Source organism: Amphiura filiformis, chromosome 10 (assembly GCF_039555335.1).
Source record: "Amphiura filiformis chromosome 10, Afil_fr2py, whole genome shotgun sequence".
Classification (NCBI taxonomy): Eukaryota; Metazoa; Echinodermata; class Ophiuroidea; order Amphilepidida; family Amphiuridae; genus Amphiura; species Amphiura filiformis.
In genome coordinates this window covers 7,230,505-7,251,709 of record NC_092637.1, presented here as the reverse complement: position 1 = coordinate 7,251,709, position 21,205 = coordinate 7,230,505, and the positions used below count along the sequence as shown (strand labels likewise).

At 36.2% G+C, this 21,205-nt stretch overlaps 1 long non-coding RNA gene across 1 annotated transcript in view; it reads right to left on the bottom strand.

The window, feature by feature from the left end:
* The window catches only part of LOC140162458 (uncharacterized), a 347,701-nt gene that overhangs the window by 116,136 nt on the left and 210,360 nt on the right, over positions 1-21,205 (bottom strand). Inside the window, exon 4 of the long non-coding RNA XR_011860292.1 lies at positions 10,794-10,855. This is a non-coding gene — a long non-coding RNA (uncharacterized lncRNA). The remainder of the gene's footprint in view (positions 1-10,793; positions 10,856-21,205) is intronic.

The window sequence follows — 21,205 nt, the reverse complement described above, 5'->3', positions numbered from 1 at the left end:
GTGCATGATATTTTGTAGTCCTGTCATAGGCTTATTGCATTGGCATATTCCATTTAAAATCCACCCTCCCCCATGGAAGATTTTGGAAATGAATTGAATACATTAGGCAACTCCATTTCAATTTCATACACCTGAGAGAATGCTGCTATCTACTGAAGATAACACCTTGCTATCTACTGAAGATAGCACCCTGCTGTCTACTGAAGATAACACACTGCTATCTACTGAAGATAACACACTGCTATCTACTGAAGATAGCAGCCTGTTATCTACTGAAGATAACACCCTGCTATCTACTGAAGATAACACCCTGCTATCTACTGAAGATAACATACTGCTTGAGAAAGATTCAACCTGAATCTTACACAAAGGTAGGGTGACGTTTAAATAGAATTGGGGTTAATGACTTTCATAAATTAATCTGAATGGTACTGCAAATAACATATTGCTCTTGGACCTGGAAATTTCCCAAGGGTTGTTGGTTCCAAACACAAATGTTTAGATTTATTTTCTTACCCTCAACTAGAACTAACTAGGTCATGTGTAGTTATTAAGAAAACTCCCTAGAGGTTAAACAAGACATTGGACTACAACAAGGGTTGCTAACATTTTTCAGTACATTTTATGGCAGAGAAATTAACTTTGGAGGGTATCTTTAGACAAAATTAGTATAAAACTGTATTATTTCAGGGCCGTAGCAAGGTCTAAAATGTGGAGCGGCCATCACAAATGTGGGGTGGCCAAATTACAAATATATACCCATATTGAAATAAAGATACAAAGAAAAACATAACAAGTTTCTCAAAGAGTGGGGCGGCCACGGCATCCCGGCCGCCCTGCTTGCTACGGCCCTGTATTATTTTCTGTGAATGTTATCTAAAATTCATCATGAAATTTTTCATTTTTAGGGGTTAAATGTTTTTCTGCTCAAGCTCAGAAATTATCAAAAAAGTGATGGTAGCCATTTTCAAGTCGCAGAACAGAAGAAAAAATTGGCATACTTAGGCTACAAAATCAGGGGTTTGGCAACAATGACTGGAACAGCACACTTGGGTATATATGAAGAGGTAAGATCTTTGTTTCCCGAACAAGCTATGTACTATTAAGGCCAATTTGACCTAATTTAAGTAATTGATCAATAAATAGAGCAGGGCAGTAAAATATTATGACAAGAAGTCTATTAATGGCACTTGAAATAACCAATTCATGATTCTTGTAATGAAGCAAAAGGCTTTTTATAGAAAAACAAACAAATTGTGCTGTAATTAAGTGGTTAAAGATCAATAACTTAAATACACCTAGCCTTAATTCAATCCATTATGCATGCTCAATTGCTCGTACAATCAACAATAATGTTTTGCATGCTATCCATATAGGCTTCAACATAAAAAGCAAGTTTTTTAGATATTTTCTCAAATTATCAAGAGCTATCACACTGCACCAATACTAGGCTTGCTTGTACTCATTTTAATGCATTTTTCATGCTGATTCCAAATATGGTCATGACAATGTGTAATTCTGAATTTTTTTCAATTTTTAAAGAAAATTTGGACTTTATCGTATGCAGTCGACACCTGTGTGGAGAAAAATCAAAGAGAGCAGTAATTTGATTGCTTACACTTAGAATACACATGCAATCAAGTACTGCCTGCCAGAAAACAAACACAACACAAAAGTTTCTTATAATTGAACATTTTGCTCTCAATTCGTGCAATTTCAGGACGGCATATTTTAAATAAGCGAGAAAAACACTATTGCACCTGTCATAATACTAAAGATGGGTCAATGTGACAGATAAATCTATAGTGAATACTGCTATATTCAGCGTTCGAAATAAGTCCAAAAATCACGGCGGACAAGCATATTGAACCATGCACTTATCCGGCGGATAACAACAAAGTTTTACCTCCCAATTTCATGATTATGTAGTTGTTACACTTGATGTTCTCTGTGCTACTTGTAGACACCTTTATTCTGCTAAAATTCCATGAAATTTAATCGTATTATTCGTATTCATCTATTATTCCATGAAATTTTAATAGTTTAATTTTTATCGTATTCATTTTCCGGTAATTCCCCGTTTCATGCAATGCATCATGACAAAATCGGGAAATGATACAGGCTCAGTGCACACGTCATGCAGTATTGGCGATCCTAAACTTTGTCTTTTGATCGTCAGCGGGGTAGGACCGTCGCCCCCCGTCGGTGTGTGTTAAATTCAGCCCGTGGTGCAATGAGCCCGTATATCTCAGTGACTTCTTGTAATGGCGACCAATACGTTTGCCGGCGCCGGGGGGAAACCCCAGGAACGGGCTAGGCAAGCCGGAAGACAAGCTTCCTTGTTTAATAATGGAAATAATGGAGCAGTTATCAATTGGAATCAGTAATCCATCAAATAAAAGAAATAACTTTAATAAGATATTGTGCTGTGCATTGTGTATTCTTATTGTGTTAGTAAAATATGAATTTTCCGGTGTAGAATTTGATTTAAAAAAATAATTGCACCAAAAAGAATCACACAATTTGAGGATAAATGAAATATTTTGAGGACAAGCGGAATCCATGCTCAGGTTATCCTCTGGACAACCTAATTTTTTTCTTTAATTCAGACACTGGCTATATTTATATATGACTAGATTTCGCGGTTCTCGGGGTGGGGCGGTTCTCGTGATAGGCCTATTTCTAATGACCCAACACCCGTTACCCATATACCTGCCCTGACCTTTTAAACTACTATGAACAACTCTCTTTGTTTTGTAGCTGTGATGCTTAGGCCTACTTCGGTAGTTAGGTAGGCCTACCCATAATCTGGAAACCCATCATTCGCTTCTTCCAAGCCTTTTAAACTACTATGAACAACTCTCTTTGTTTTGTAGCTGTGATGCTTAGGCCTACTTCGGTAGTTAGGTAGGCCTACCCATAATCTGGAAACCCATCATTCGCTTCTTCCAAGCCCTGTCCTGCTACCACATTGGAGGACCCGAAATTAGTATCTGGACGTGGATATAGGCCGTTACTAAAGTAATGAAATCAATCGGGAGAAATCGGCCTATTGGTCCGATGAGATGCACCTGTTAGTGTTAGTCACACTGTAATGCTTTCCGATGCACGCACTGTACTCCGCGCCCATTGATACTCCGCGATAGCACACCACGAGCACGCGATAGTGCACAGCACGAACGGGAACCACGCGAACGCTATATCGCGCGGACGGACGGACGGACACGCCATAATTAGTATTAAGATAACACAGATTGTTATCTACCAGCTTTACAAGACTGATAATCCCATGTTTTCTATAAAAGATATAGCGCACTGCTATCTGCAGAAGATAGAAAAGTGTTATGTACTGGCGGCACAGTGGCAAAGCGGTATAGGCTCTACCTCACAATCGGAGGGTTGCGAGTTCGAGCATAGACATACCACCTAGACCTGTAACTGCCCATCCCTGACCGTGACAGTAGGTGAAGCCACGTATCCAAGGTGATTTTGGTCGAGTGGTCGGACGCGGAGAAATAAGCGTTCATGTCTGGAGAGAAAGATGCACTCGTTTGCGTGATTGTTGCTCCATTATCGCCAGCGTCAAATGCAACATGTTCCGTAGACGCGAACATATCTGCTTGCGTGCGCCTGGGTATGCGTCTTTATCAAAGTCGTTGCTAAGCAGTGTCGGTTTCACTACGCGAGGCAAAGTCATTGGTCTAGGGGCTCGTTTGTCTGGGAGTTCGAGCCCAACGGTGCCATCGTGTTGTGCACTTGGGCAAGTCACTTTAGCTCACTTGCCTCTCTCTACCCAAGGGTAAAATGGGGAGCTGTTATGAATATTGTCCATTGAGGGCTATCCCAAAGGTATGAGCATGCCTTGGGCATTGTATGGCAGCTGACATATTCTAATGACAGCAGAATAAATGAAAAGCGCTTTGATACACATGAGAAAGGCGCTGTAGGCTATTTATTTATTTATTTTTTTTTTTTTACTAAGAATCTATACTGAACTTGACTTAAGGTTGGTCTGAACCCTGGAATTATGGAAACTTTCGGGCCTCATAACTTTTAAATTGTTGGTCTAAAGTATATAAAAGTATACATATTTAGAATGGCAAAGACTTGATAAATTCATCTGTGAGGTCAAATTTGGGCCAAAATGGCACTTTTGGCCCAAAATCTAAAAATAACGGTTTTGGCCCACTTCTTTTTGTGCATCATAACAAATTCTTGGGCCAAAATTATTTTGTTATTAATTTTAAAACTAGATCAAAATATCTAGGACCCGTTTTTCATTTTTTGAATTTAGACCAATTTCACCAAAAATATTTGAAATTTGGGCCAAAATCGGGGTTTCTTATGATTTTTTTTGAAAAATCAGCATTTTTGACCATTTTTGGCAAATTTCTCAAAGTTGGTCGAAATTCAAAAAAATGAAAAAACGGGTCCTAGATATTTTGATCTAGTTTTTAAAAATTAATAAAAAAAAAATTTTGGCCAAAGAATTTTTTTGTTATGATGCACAAAAAGAAGTGGGCCAAAAACCGTTATGTTTGGGATTTGGGGCCAAAAGTGCCATTTTGGCCCAAATTTCACCTCACAGATGAACTTATCAAGTCTTTGCCATTCTAAATATGTATACTTTATATACTTTGGACCAACAATTTAGAAGTTATGAGGTCCCAAAGTTTCCATATTTCCAGGGTTCAGACCAACCTTAATACAGTGGTACTAAAGATAAAAAAAATCTACTGAAGACAGTTAGCTATCAACTGAAGATAGCAACCTGCTATCTACAGGAGATGTCATACCTGTCTGCAGAGAAGTGAAAAAAATGTCCAAAAGCCCCAATTGCAGGCTACTCCATCCTTTATTGCTGCATGGATACTTTTACGGTCATAACCCATGGTATCATTGTTGCATTGGGCTATTCAGAAATAAATTAATGGCACCCCCCCCAAAGAAGACATGTAAGTTTGTACCATAATTTTTTGGGAATTCCCAGACCAAAATTTTATTTAAAAATAAATGGGAATTCCTATTTTGACAATAAAATGATTAAATAATTGGGAATTCCCAGTGTCCCTAAAGACAGGCAATTTTTTGGAAATTCCCAAGCCTAAAATAAAAGGTGTCTTTTTCTTGGGAATTCCCATGTCTTCTTTATGGTTGTGAAAATAATGACTATTTTTGGGGGGAATTCCAGAGCACAAAATGGTGAAAACACATTGCTATCTACTGAAGATAGCAGCCTGCTACCTACTGAAGATAGCACACTGCTATCTACTGAAGATAGAAGCCTGCTATTTGCTGAAGATAACACACTGCTATCTACTGAACATCCAAAACATGTTTGTTTTGGATCATTCTGGCCCATGGAACAGGTTTGTTTTTTATGTTGCCTGAACTAAAAATTCTGTGACCTCAAAAAACTCACCAAAGTACTCTAAAAGCGGACATTTCACGCTACATTTATTTTCGCATTTATTTTCAAAATCGCAAATCCTGGCTTGTTATAACCTCTATGACCCTACTAAACTAACACAATCACAAGGAATTTGTATTTCACTAATTGCTTCATAAATATATTCATCACTATAGACTTAGCATGCTGGTCACCATTCATTTTTTAATGTGTCTGCTCCCAGTTGCTATTCTACTTTGGAACGGAATACCATTTAATGAAGAAAAACTCTCAGACTTTTAATCATTTATAAACATCACTTAAAACACATTTATTTTCTATTGCTTACTAATGTATTGATTTTGTTATTGTCAAGTTATTTTTTCTTCTATGGTCGAGGTATGCACTGGTGATTGGTGATTGCGTAAAAGTGGCAAGGTCTCCTCCCCGATTATGTGCTGACAACCAATGGGTTAACCGACTTGTTGTCAAGACTGTTGATCAGCAGATCAAGATGATTGTTTATCACCTGTGTGTTTATACTCATGTATGCGATACGCACAGCTCCGACCACGAAAGAATAAAAAATTAACCAGGCTGGAGCCCCCCCCCCCCCAATCCTGAATACGGGCTTAGTGATAAGTGTCCTTTCTAAATATCCTGTTATAACCTCTACGACCCAACTAAAACAACACAATCCATCACACAGTCACAGAGGAATGTGTATTTAGTGCTTTATAAATATATTTATACTATGGAACTGGTATTACTTTCAACACAAGGGCTGCACCTTACAATCCTAGTCATCAAGCCAAGAAAATACAAATGTTTGTTTGCCCTTTCGTAAAAAAATCAGGAGGGTTGGTAGGTCAATTTTTTAATATGATGTAAACAGCAGATGTTAGAGTCCCACATTTGTTTCACAAGGTGTCATTTGCCAGTTTGCGCAGCCACATCAATGGCTTTTACCTTCTATAGGATATGCCGCAGATTCATAATATGCAATACATCAAGTGTTTTGGAGTCTGCCACATCTTGGCGTGGCTCATTGCGCACAACAAATACATGCGCTGATGATACAAACTCGTATATCGGTCGTCCTTGCTGTATTGCTCAAACAAGGAAGTCAAAGTTCCATTCAGAGAGAAACCACCAAACTCCAAACAGTTTTGCTCAAGTTTTGACACGATATGCAAACAGCGAAGTCACAATGTTGTTGTACACAGAGCGGCTGATTCTGAATGCAAAGGTACAGCTTGTCACCAATTAGCCAAATAGGCAAAGCAGAATCTTTATAGTGTTTGTAAGATCGATCTACGATGTTCAGGTGATTTTTATGAATTTTTGAAACAGTTTTCAGCTACTAAAACAGATGCTTTTGGGTTTCAAAATTCTTTTTTTAATGCTCTTTTTTGCAAAAATTATAAAATTTTCTGAGTTTATAAAAGGAAATAAAAAAAATATAAACAAAAGAACGACCCAAGATTTTCATGATTTTTTCGGTCGTTCGCGAAGGGCAAACAAACAATTGTTTGGTCTAAGTGTCTTAGCTAAATGACCTGTTACAACCTGCCTATGACCTCACAAGGAATGTGTATTTAGCTAAATGCTTCATACATACATTCAAACAATCACTACAAAACCAATATTTTGACAACTTTCACTAAATCTCTATGGAGATTTCATATGCAAGAGTCGCCATGATTACCATTACATGTGTGTGGATATTGCTAATACCATGATACCCATTATATGTGTGGAAGCCACCTGCATTTAAGCTGCAGAGTGGATTAATTTCAAATATGGTTACCTGAATGGGTGGCTCCATTTGAAATCTACACCCCCTGTATTGCAGATTAAGGTCATGTCTTCCATAAGGGGTGTATGGATTTCAAATGGAACAGCCCATTTATATCACTATGAACCATAATGACCTCATCCCAATGGCATAGCTCAATGACCCTCACTGAACAAGCAAAGCTCAAATTTTGACCTCCAAGTTGTGGAATATGAGTTTTTGTACCCAACATGTCCAAAGGTCATTCTTTGAGATTAGTATCATGTTGGAGATAACAAACTGTGTATTGATAGATGATGGTTGAGATCTCAGTGTATGCTTGATAGAGATGTCAGGTTTTCAACTTCACAAAACTTACTTTCACAGACAATAATTCTATTGCCATGGTGATCAATATTTTACAAATGTCAACTTTTGCCTGAGTGGATCAAATCATGTCCTGTCTTGTCAATTGAGTTAATAACTAGAAGTCATGTTCACATTTTGAGTTACACCCAGGGCAAACTTATGTTAACATTGATAAAAATTCCACAAATATTTTCCCACTCCTCCCTTCCACTAAGCATTCACTTCTTGTCGACGTACACATCGGTAGCAGGGCCGTAGCAAGCGGGGCGGCTGGGGATGCCATGGCCGCCCCACTTTTTGAGAAATTCGTTATGTTTTTCTTTATATCTTTATTTCAATTTGGGCATATATTTGTAATTTGGCCGCCCCACATTTGTGATGGCCGCCCCACATTTTTCAACCTTGCTACGGCCCTGCATCGGCTACCACTTCCAGTGTTTCATACCTTTTTCAACTATGCGATGTGTAATTTCTTAGTTCCGACCCAAAAAGGGTCAAACTTACACCAGGTGCAACACATTGCAACTTATGCCTGGAGGAGATTGTACACTCAGCTCGCTACTCCTGACTTCTGTCAGGAGTAAATTGTCAGACGTATGCCTGGCGGAACTTACAATGACCATCGTTAACACTGCCACTACTCTGGGCAGCAACTTGCGCCAACCAAGTTCCGCCAGGCGTACGTCCGACAATGTGAACACAGCTAGAGAAGGAACTTATGCACATCCTCTCAGGTTTGCCTTAGGCTAAAGAAAAGTTGATTTCCTGTATGCTGCACTCATTTAATCTTTGGGAGTAATTTTACAGCTTTTCATTTTTATATTTGAGAATTTTTTGTATTTTCAAGGAAAAAAACCCAAAAAACTATGAAAACATTTTTCAAACATTTTTGTCTCAAATATTTTGTTTAAAAGCAATATAAATATCCTATGAATTCAATCTATGATTTTCCCCAAACTCAAATTTCACATCTAACCTATTCTGCACTGATTTGGCAATAAATAACTAGTACCATTAAGGGATCCAAAATGGCGTTTATTAATGCGTTTTCGACAGTATTTTTGTGGGACATGAGAGCACCTCAGACCTATCAATTGCATTCTGAATCTGAAGCATGTCTTTCTGATATCAAATAATTTTCATTTTTGAAAATCACAATATAATACAAATTTTATGACAAATTAAAAAAATTTGATATTTTTCAAATTTTGATATATAACAGTCCTCGAAGTAAATTATATAAATCTAATGATATATTCTTAAAGTGTATGTAGCAGGGAGGAAAAGCCGACGGTCAATTGAAAATTTTGACCTTTCATATTGAAAATATGGATTTTTTTCCCAAAAATACCTTTTTTTTTGTTTTTTTGGGAAAAAAAATCCATATCTTCAATATTAAAGGTTCAAATTTTCAATTGATCGTCGACTTTTTCATCCCACATACATACACTTTAAGTATAAATCATCAGATTTATAAAGTTTACTTCAAGTACTATTAAATATCAAAAATATCAATTTTTAATGATTTGCCACAAAATGTGTATTAAATTGCGAATTTCAAAAATCAAAATTATTTGATATCAGAATGACATTCTTCGTATTCAGAATGCAATTCGATATGTCTGATGTGCTCTAATGTCCCACAATAAATACTGTCCAAACGTTCATACCCCAGCCCTTAACCGCCCATGCACCTATAAGCACCCACCTCAACAAGCAAACTGTGATATTAATTTATTAACTGCCCATGCAAATCAGAATCATTGTCTGAAACACTGATGATGATGGATGAATATTTTAGGCCATTTTTACATATTGTAGGCTTAAACAATGTAAATAAATAAGCGTTCACCCAAAATGACTTGGTTAAGATAAGGATAATGAACTGAGTGCAATGCATGGCAAGTGCGAACTGAGTGCAATCCATGGCAAGTGCAATTATCTTGACGAATACATTTGCACGAGTACATTATCCATCATACACTTTGAGTGTATTAAAACAATAGGCAATATTAATTGCTGCATTCATTATATTAGTTTTAATATTAGGGAAAATATCTTACATTTTAAAAACACTGTTAGGCCATTGACCAGCTAGGTAGCATTTAACTGGTAAAGAAAATCAATCCCTGTATAAGTTAGCTATCAATGGTATCGATTAAGCCATACGTCATACTTTAGTAACTTATTCACGCATGGTTTGTAACCAATTGACTTTATGTTGTGATCATTTAATATTGTGGTTTCGAACACAGAGAGCACTGAACCAGTTCACCTGGAAACGATCGATTTAGATGTCCGACTAGTACTACGGTGAATTGAGATGAGAGAAAAAACATATCAATATCAACTGGACTTTATAGCTCTATAATTTGAACTTTAAAATCTACTTACATTAAAACACACGACATTGGGATTTTACAATTTGTTCAGTATTATAAAGCATGATCATGATATTATGCGCTAGTGTATGTTTCCCGGGCCCGGCCATGTTATTTTAGATAATAGATATAGGCCTACATGTATTTCATTTGTAAAATGCTGAATATTTTGCAATGGTGTCATCTTGTATAATTATGATCCACCTATTTTTGGCCTTTTTAATTAATAGAAGCTCGATTATTCTCATTTGATGTTTGATTTATTTGAGGTCATTAATCATAATTTATGACAATGATATTTGCAAAATAGAACACCGTTTGTAACTATACCATTTTAACACCACAGAATGTATATTCGTACTTTTTTGATGGTATATATATCGAACAGACAATTATATAGTTATGTGACCTCTGTGTCGAAAGCACCACCTAACTCTACTATATAGTTATGTGAAAGTAGTATTTCTAGTATTTGAGCGTGCACATATTATCTAGAATCTATTGTTTAGCATGCGGGTTTTAGATAATGCATTGTTTAGCGTGCAGGTTTATATAATTTGGGCTATGAAGAGTAGTTCGTGAAAATAATGCACGGGAGAAGAATACATAACGATGAATAGAAAAGGGCACTAGAAGTGTATCAATGGTTAAGCAACCTGGGCAGTTAATGGAATGAATATAGTATAGTAAGTAATTTGAGGCATTCAGGTAACCCCATTTGAAATTCACACTCCCTGTGTGTAAGATTAAAGGTTGTGTTTTACACAGGGGGTGTATGCGAATTTCAAAGACCAGACAACTTACACACCTGCATACACCATTTGAGCACCTGCCCTCCCCCCTCCAGGGTAGCTAATATCTTCATGAAGTGTCTTACCTTATGTGAGATTCAAGATGTAGGCTTTATGTATTTCCTGATCAAACACATCCTTGTTTATCCTGAAATGACAAAATATTGACACATAGATAAGAATACAATAGTAAAATCTACACTACCCCTGTGGAATGTTTTGAAAATACCTCTAACAGGGGGAGTTTGATTTTCAAATGGAATAAACACATAGGCAGCTCCATTTGAAACTCACCCTCCTTCTGTGCATAGTGGATGATTCATGTTGAATCAGTTTCAGATGGTGTTTGAAATTCAAATGGAGCTGCCCAATGTGTTCATTACATTTGAAAATCATACTCCCCCTATGGAAGATATTTCAAAAATCTTCCACAGGGGTAGTGTGGGTTCTAAATGGAATAGCCCATTGTTCTAAGAGGGGGCATTGTGGTGCAGTTGTCAAAGACTTCGTCTCATAGTCACAAGGTAGCTCGAGATTGTGGTTTCGGATCCCTGTGGCACCAATGTGTTGTGCACTTTGGCAAGGCTCTTCACCCCTATCGCCTCTCCCCACCCACACATATAAATGGGTACCAGCTTTTTTCAATGCCGCAAAGGTAACAGGCTCGGTGTGGAGGAGGTGTAGCGATCTCCCCACAGCAACATTATATGGAGGTGTCTGGCCCATTCACTTCAATTGAGATATGGACACTATGACTTGTGAACACAGGTTCACCCCTTTAACATTTTAGTATTGTTTTACATGTATAAAGGAAAACATAATCAGAAATGTGGTAAATGGGTAATGGTCACTGCGGATAATAATAAGGTTGCAGGAATATTTGGGCTATTCCAGTAGAAATCAATACACCCTCTGTGGAAGACTTGACCTTAATCTCACACAGGGGGTGTTGACTTCAAATGGAGTTCTAAGTCATGTAACCCCGTTTTGAAATTCACACTCCCAGTGTGGAAGATTAAGGTCATATGTGACCCTTCGCCACAACTGAGCCCGGATGTCGCTAAACTTGATTTTGCGCTACAGTGAAAATTGGTTTGAAAGGTCATTCCGATGAAAAATGATATTTTTAAAGATTTGAAATGCTTAATATGTTTTCTTACACTAGTCCAAGTTTCATTGCAAAATATAGAGTAGAAACAAGTAAAAAAACTCATTTTCTGAAGCTTGTCGTTCTAAAAATATTCCTAAAATTGAGTAAAAAGTGTCCACTGCTACGAAAAATTCTCTTGTTCAAGTGCCGCCATGTTTGGTATTGCCGGAAAGCTGGGGATTTCCAGATTCATTTCTAACAAAACTAATGCAATGTGTGCACTTATTGAAATAGGTGCATACTTTTCTATGGATCATAACTGCCATCCTCTCAAAACTTTTTGCATCTGTAAAGATGCACTACTATTTTCACATTGACAAACCAATGTGTGCTGCACTTGTTGTGCTAGTTGGTGCTATGTGCTACATAGGTTGGTGCTATTTTACTGACATTTTCATACCAGAATGCCAATTTTTATTTGTCCCATTTAATAGCACAGAAGTTACATACTAAAAATGTTTAAATTATGGTAACTTGCTGTTAACACTACAAAAAGCATTATACCCAGCCTAGCGCTCTTTTCAGAGCGGGCAGTTCAATAAGTGCTGTCGAGGGTCATCATGCTAATAACACAGTTATTTGTGGTGATAATTAAGTGTTCCAATTGATACTATAATCCTGTCTTTCATGTATTTGATGATTGTAGAATTCACAGAAAAAATAAAACACTTAAAAAAATCGCAATGCAAAAATGGTACAAACTCGAAATGGCATCTAAATTCTAAGTTTAGTTATTTGTTCTGTTGCTATGGTGATGGTGTAAGATGTTAATTAGTATTAATAAGTGTTTATCTTTATATTTTTTTAAATTATACAATTTGCTTTTATTGTATAAATTGTCTAAAAGCTTTCGTTAACACAGCTGATATCAACATTATTGGACATGGTTATGTGTGTGAATTTTCATCCGTTTCTTTTTAACGATATCCGATACTGATTAATTGGGATTCCAGGTAAAAACCACATGTGCCTGCTCACGGTCAAAATTTTTTTATTGCATGAGGCGAAGGGGCTTTGGTAGTAGGTTACAAAAAGTCACATCAAAAATTCCTCCGGAGCTTGTTGCCATAGCAACGGCAGATTTTATGATTTTAGCGGTTTTTGCTTATTTTGGGGTGAAAATATACACTTTTCTGAATTGCTCTTGACTTAAAATTTGAGGTCAAATTAAAAAAGCAACCTTATCACCATAAAGTACCATCTTTGCACTTTTCACAGGTGTCAAAAATATTTCAATAATATTTCCCCATGTGCAATTTTAGGGATGGGCAACATTGACATTTTAGCACTTTTGAAAAAATGACATTTTTATCCTATCTTTGAAGTCAAAAAACTAATTTTGCTTGAGCACCCAGAATTATTTTCTCTTTGGTGGTACTTGAGCAGACATTGCCCCTTCCAAATCTGGTAAAAAAACTCTGGGGCTATTTGTCCTGTAAAGCCAGTGTTGCCAGAAAGTTTGCCAACTTTCAAAAAATGCATTTTTCGAAATAATGCATTTTCTACATATATTCTCATATAACTTTTTATACGACCAACTTAATTGAAATATTGACCCTTTGCGTACAAGATTTGACACACAACTGCTTCCGGAAGCAACACTTAGAGGCTGCAGAAGAGTGTTCTGCAAAAACCGGTATTGCCAGAAAATCCGACTTTTTAAATCTATAGATATTTCCAATAATCGCATTTACTACAGGCTCTAGGGAGGAGTTCGTGTACATGACTCTTTTACATGAGCATTTTCATGTTATATAAATTATGCAAAGACCTTCAAAAATTTTGAGTAAGAAAATCAGATCAAGTGCAATCAAATATGGCGTCCAAAATGGCCGCCAAATAGGGATTTTCCATCAAAACACACTATAGCAACATACAAATGATCTAATGATGAAAAAATATTGATACAATATGTTTCTAATCAACGGAAATACATATATGCCCATTTTGTTTCATTCGGATTTTTAAAATTCAAAATGGCGTCCAAAATGGCTGCCGGAATAGCCTATTTCCATTGAAATACACTAGAGCAACATGAAGTTGATATAATAATAAAGTATTCTCAGTGGAATTATTTTTTATAACCAAAGGAAATAAATATGCACACAATTTGTTTCATTGGTATCTCTCAAATTCCAGTGTTGCCAGAAAGTTTCCCAATTTTTTAAACTGCATTTGTCAAAATAATGCATTTTCTACATATTTACTCATATAACTTTTTACACGACCAACTTAATTGGAATATTTACCCTTTGCATACAAGATTTGACACACAACTGTATCCGGAAGCAACACTTAAAGGCTGCAGAAGAGTCGTATTCTGCAAAAACCGGTATTGCCAGAAAAGCTGACTTTTTAAATCTATATTTCCAATAAGTGCCCTTTACATAATTAAATTTATTTAATTATTTTAACTATTACCGTTATTTTATCTAGCTTTATCTGTACATATGCTAGCACGATCTCATACAGGTTTTGAAACTTGGGCTTGGTGTTGCCAGATAGTATGAAAAACTGCTGTCACCCAAAGACCCTGAATTTTCCTTTCAATTTGTCACCCAAATACCCTTATATATCCATTTGAACAGCTAGCAACCAGTCACATATCACTGATTTTGTTACTTCTTTTGAAATAACAAAGCCATCAAAACCATTTGAAGCCATTTAGAACTAGTTTTTTACATTTAATTTGACTTTTTCTTTTGTCTTTTCAGTTCGGTGAAAAGTATGGAGAGTGCAGAGGTGTAGCCTAGTCAACTTCCGTAGCATAGCCGTATAGTCTAGTCAAAGTTCCTATATAGCCTTTCGCTAGTTAACTTTATAGCTATAATAGCCTAGTTAACTTTTTCAACATAGCTGTAGCCTATTAAACTTTTGTAACGTAACTGTAGCCGACTCCACTTTCCTAACATATTACTACTAGTAGTAGGTATATCACCCCAAAAATAAGCGCAGCAGAAACATGTTATTTGACGCTTTTAATTGAATCATCGTTATGAATGCTTCAAAAAACAAAAAACAGAATTGAAATCGGATAATGCAAAGTGATGTAACGTCAACTTGAAGATACCCGGAAATCGGGTGAAAACCTGCCACAAATTGCTATAAATGGCAAAATGGTAATTTTTGGGATTTGTAATGCTTATTCGGACACTTACTTGAAAAGGTAGCATTGATTTAAGTATCACAGATTAATTGCATATCTTTCCGGACTTCGTTAAAGAAAACAAGATTAAAAATCTCTCCTCGAATAAATGTAATAAATCCACCAAATATAAAATTTTAGCCATTTTGACCAATCTGCAGACAAATAAAAGCTTAAAAAATGACAAGTCCAGCTAATTAATATGCAAAAATAATGCCAACAGAGAACCGTACATGATATGAGGATGCGTTTTTTTGCACACATAAGTACCCAAAGTTCTTTCATTTGGTAACAAAAATACACAAAAAGTCATTAATTATGCAAATTAGCTAATTACATCTAATTATATATTTATGCCATTCTTATGTTAATTAGGCATATGTAAGTTTTACTTTTTTCAATGTTTTATTTATGTTTTATTCATACAGCATGATTTTGTCAAATATGAACCTGCTGTGATGTTGAATAAAGAAACTGCAGTTAATTGCCTAAGTGCACCGAGTTTTCAATTGGTATAGGGAAGTGTTTCACTCATTGTCCAAGGAAAAAAAATACATGATAACAAACACTGGTATTTCAGACCGGTGGTACTAGGTCCTCTATTTCGAGAGACCTATATTTATTGATTTATGGACGATCTAAAAAATTCATAAAACAGGTCTTAACTCTTAAACTAGGCAGTGTTTAATTTGGTGGAGTTGATAGTGATTTAGGAAATGTTTCACCTACCATATATTAAAAAGACAAATTATTGTGATCAATGAAACATAACGAGGAAATCGTTTTTTTTGACATGTATGTTTTCAAAAATTGGCCAACTTTGATCCGCGCGCTTTTTGATTCACTGTTATGTATGCGTGCACAGTATGACAGAATTATTGTGCAGCCACTGTGACATACCTACTAGTAGTACTTCTACAATCGTTTTGCAAGGATGGATTATGTATTACTAATAAAGCCATGACCATGCATGTTACCAAGAAGCTGGTTGATGAAGACACATTTATCATGTGACTAATCAATGTCATAAGAAGTATACCATGAAATCCATTCTAGAAATAATATCAAAACGGAATCCTAAGACTCAAGACCAAAAAGCATCTCAGTAGAACAACATAGGTGCTACAAAACCCAGTTATCCGACATCCGCCTAGAACAGTTTAATATTGTCTCTAGACATTGCTAGAATGGATTTTAGGCTATTATTTCTGATAACATTGATTAGTCACATGATAAAATAAACGTGTCTCAATCAACTAGCATTGGCCTCTTGGTAACATGGTCATTATGTATTTCACCGACTCTCGCATTCCTTTACCATTGCTGGTACTTGTAACATTGCTGGTGCTTAGTGTTATCACCAGTTACCCAAAAAATACCCTGTATTTGGACATAGACCCTATAAACTCATATCTAGGGTCTATGGTGTGGACCGCGCATACGAAAGTAGAGTTCTGAAAGACTCCTGATTTTTATAATTTCAGCTGTAAATTGGTCATTCCTTGCATTATCTAGGTTATTCCAGACGATAGGGGTCGAAACCTCAAACCAACTAACATTGAGCCAGTCATGAACAACACGCCCATTATTTCTGGTAATGGTCTGTTTTGAACCGTTTATCTTACATATCTGGCGAGCAAAATTAAATTGTTTGCATCAAAATATGTATATATAATTGTTTAAAAATAAGTTTAATGCCAAACTGTACTTTCTTGAATTAAAAACACTAACACCTCAGGCGCCAGCATTATCAAATCAATAATAGTTATTGATCTCAATTTACATTTGTATTTGAAGTGGTTTGGTAGGTTATTAATCCGCTGGAGTGTATTCACCCCGTGACCGTTGTTATTCAAATGATTAGTGAATAATGCAAAGAGTTGTCAACGTTTGTTCTAGGGTTTCAACACCATGAAATTTATATTTTAGAAAATGTGAGTAACCAGATATTTGAAACACCTAGTAACGTGTGTCCAATGGTGCTCCCCATTATGGGTAGGTCACAGTAAGGCTTTGCACTCCCAGCCTCTTGACTTGTAATGAGTACCACAGGTTAGTTGCGAAGTTCCCCTGGTCGGGTAGTATCCCGGGGGTTCTTGCCCAGTAGTTAATTAGCATGGACCGTTGAGCGTTTTTGGGTTGGGCAAGGATAAAGACAGATTCCCTTCTAGAAACTAATGGTAAGTTTATATACATGTACTGAGTATACATTCAACCAAACTGTTACTTTTCATTTATGAGTATTACCTCGTTATGCTAATTAAATTTTAATTTGCATAAATTTAACTATCTTTATTAATTGAGCACCAGTGGTGTTCTATAAAATAGTATTGTTAATGTTATACGGACTGCAGTAGCCCTCTATAATTTTCTCTTGCCATGTAACATTTGCATTTAAATTGAGCTGTAAATGCATTTGTCTACCTGAGACTAGTAACGAACTCAGATTCTACATGTATGTTGTAATCCTTTCCATAGTGTTTCTAGAATGTCCATGGTATTCCTTTTGTTTAGCTCGCAGCCCGAGACCGTTATCTTGAGCTATTGTGTTGATAATGGTCTGTGGGCAGCTAACCACCTCCATTACTCTAGGTAATGGTGTGGGCAGCGAACCTTAAACAAAAGAAATACAATGGATAATCTGTGAATAGAAAAGGGCTAGACGTATATATTAAGATAGTTAACTACTAAAGTTTAATATGCTACAGCTTTGTACTCTCCAAATAAGTAATCATGGCATCACACTGCTTATTCCATTTGGCTCACGAATCGGAAATATGAATTCTATTTGTATTTAATTATTACTAGGACAGTTAACTGGAAATATCCTAATTTGGCGGCCATTTTGGATTCCATCTTGAATTGCAGAGATTCAAATGAAACAAATTGTGTGCATATTTATTTCTTTTAGTTATAAAATTAACTCCATTGAAAATACTTTATTATTATATCAATTCCATGTTGCTCTAGTGTATTTCAATGGAAATATGCTATTCTGGCGGCCATTTTGGACGCCATTTTGAATTTTATAAATCCAAATGAAACAAAATGGGCACATATTTATTTCCGTTCATTAGAAACATCAATTGCATCGATATTTTTTCATCATTAGATCATTTGCATGTTGCTATAGTGTGTTTTAATGGAAACCCCTATTTGGCGGCCATTTTGGACGCCATCTTTAATTGCACTTGATCTGATCTTCTTACCCAAACTTTTTTTGAAGGTCTTTGCATATATAACATGAAAATGCAAGGTAAATTTCTGAAAGAGTCATGTACACAAACTCCCCCCTAGAGCCTGTAGTATGCGCTTATTGGAAATATAGATTTAAATAGTCAGATTTTCTGGCAATACCGGTTTTTGCAGAACACGACTCTTCTGCAGCCTTTCAGTGTTGCTTCCGGAAGCAGTTGTGTGTCAAATCTTACACGCAAAGGGTAAATAATTAAATTACGTTGGTCGTATAAAAAGTTATATGAGTAAAATGTAGAAAATGCATTATTTCGAAAAATGCATTTTTTGAAAATTGGCAAACTTTCTGGCAACACTGGCTTTACAGGACAAATAGCCCCAGAGTTTTTTCACCAGATTTGGAAGGAGCAATGTCTGCTCAAGTACCACCAAAGAGAAAATAATTCTGAGTGCTCAAGCAAAATTAGATTTTTGACTTCAAAGATAGGGTAAAAATGTAATTTTTTCAAAAGTACTAAATTGTCAATGTTGCCCATCCCTAAAATTGCACATGGGGAAATATTAATGAAATATTTTTTGCACCTGGGAAAAGTGCAAAGATGGTACTTTATGGTGATAAGGTTGCTTTTTTGATGTGACCTCAAATTTTAAGTCAAGAGCAATTCAGAAAAGTGTATATTTTCTCTTATTTTCACCCCAAAATAAGCAAAAACAACTAAAATCATAAAATCTGCCATTGCTATGGCAACAAGCTCCGTGGAATTTTGATGTGACTTTTGTAACCTACTACCAAAGCCCTTTCGCCTCATGCAATAAAAAATGTTTTGACCGTGAGCAGACACATGTGGTTTTTACCTGGAATCCCAATTAATAAGTATCTAATTAATAACTCATTAAATATGCAAAAATAAAATGAAGTGTGGTTTCTTTCTCTTTTAATAATTAGGATAGGATATAATAAGTGTCTGTGCAAAGTTTGGTGGTAATAGCACGTATGAAAGGTAATGGTTGCTATGGTCAAAAGTTGTAAATCATTTAAAAATGGGCAAATTTTGAAACCCCTGACTTTAAACTGTGTTTTCTCGGTTTCGCGTTTTGCAACCGTGACACCTTTGAACGACCATAACTTTACTTCTAGAATCTAGATATGATATGAAGTTGGTTGAAGTGTTTTTTTAAAGCTTATGGTATGGCCTTTGCAAGTATGCCAAAACCTCAAAATGGTTTAGGGGCGACATCCGGGCTCAGTTGTGGCGTGGAGTCACATATGAGTCTTTCATAGGGGGGTTATGGATTGCATGACATGTAACTGGTATAGCACAATATGCTTTTTTTTTTGGTTTTTTGCAATTACGGAAAGGAAATAAAAGGATGAGGCAACAATGAGACACAATCAGGTGAATTGACTCTGTGCCTGTTAGGTATAATCAGTATTCCAGATAGGTTTTCTTTGTAACATTAAATATTTAAATATGATTGCCTTTTTTACAAATAACAATATGCTGACGAGGATATATACACAAATTTGACTTTTTGTGCCTGAGGTATGGTGCTGCTAACAAATGAATACATGAGGTATTTAGTCAGCATTTCTTGTTAAAAGCCAATTTTCTGCATAAAATAATTTGCTAAAGGCATACAGCGTTTGATTTGATTGTAATAACTCGTGTGTTTCATAACACAAGAAATAACCATTCTGTAAATGTTTGCTGTTATTTTTTGTAATTCAAATGTTTTTTAAATTGAAAATTTATTTTTTATCGTTTTCTCTTATTCTGCTGAAAAACGTATGCATTACTAGACTGCAATTGGGTTATGCCATTTGAAATCTGCAATAAGCTATTCCAGAAATTAATGGCACCCCCCCCCTAAAGAAGACATGTGAATTTGTACCATAATTTTGTGGGAATTCCCATACCAAAATTTTATCCCAAAAAAATGGGAAGTCCCATTTTGATAAAAAAAAATGCTTACAAATATTGGGAATTCCCAGTGACCCTAAAGAAGACATGCACATTGTGGCCAAAATTTGTGTGAATTCCCATACCAAAATTTTATCAAAAAAAATTGGGAATTCCCATTTTGATAAAAAAAATGCTTAAAAAATGTGGGAATTCCCAGTGACCCTAAAGAAGCTGCCCTTTATTTTGGGAATTCCCACTGCCAGAAAAATACACTTAAATAAATTGGGAATTCCCAGTGTCCCTAAAGAAGACAAGCTAATTTTCGCCAAGCAAAAAAAGGGTCTTTTTCTTGGGAATTCCCATGTCTTCTTTAGGGGGTGTGCCTTTAATTTCTGGAATAGCCCAATAGGCCTACTCATGTAGAAGATTTAAGAAAAGTCTTCCACAGAGGGAGTATGAATTCTAAATGGAATGAACACATTAGGCAGCTCAATCTGAATTTCATACATCCTCCGAGAATTCAAGTTGAATCTTCCATAAAATTGTTTATGTGATCATTCAATTTAAAATTCATACCCACCCTGTGGAAGATATTTCCAAAATTTTCCACGGGGAACTCACAAATGAGGCTTAATCTTCAAACACAGGGAGTGTGAATTTCAAATGGGGTTACCATGCACGTATTTGGGGGGGGCTTTGGGGGCGTGAGCCTCCCAGGGTAAAAGCAGGGGGCGGCTAAAACGAAGGGGCGACGGAAGAAGAAGGGGCGACAAAACGAAGGGGTGGCGGAAGGAAGAAGGGGCGGCAAAATGAATTAGTAAAGAAAAAGGGCGGAAAAATGTGAAAAAGTATAAAAAATTGTGAAAAAATTGTACAATACATCAAAATGTGTTGCTTTTAGGGCGCTATCGCCTATAATCCTTTTTTTTTTTTTCTCTTCACTTTTTCAAACCACCGAAAAAAAAATTGGGTCAACCTTTTCGGGCTGTTGAGGAAGGGGCAGCAAAATTGAATTTTCTTCAGCCCCCCGGTAGGAGCGGCCACGGCACGCCACTGGTTACCTGAATGGGAGACTTCATTTGAAATTCATATCCCCTGTGTGGG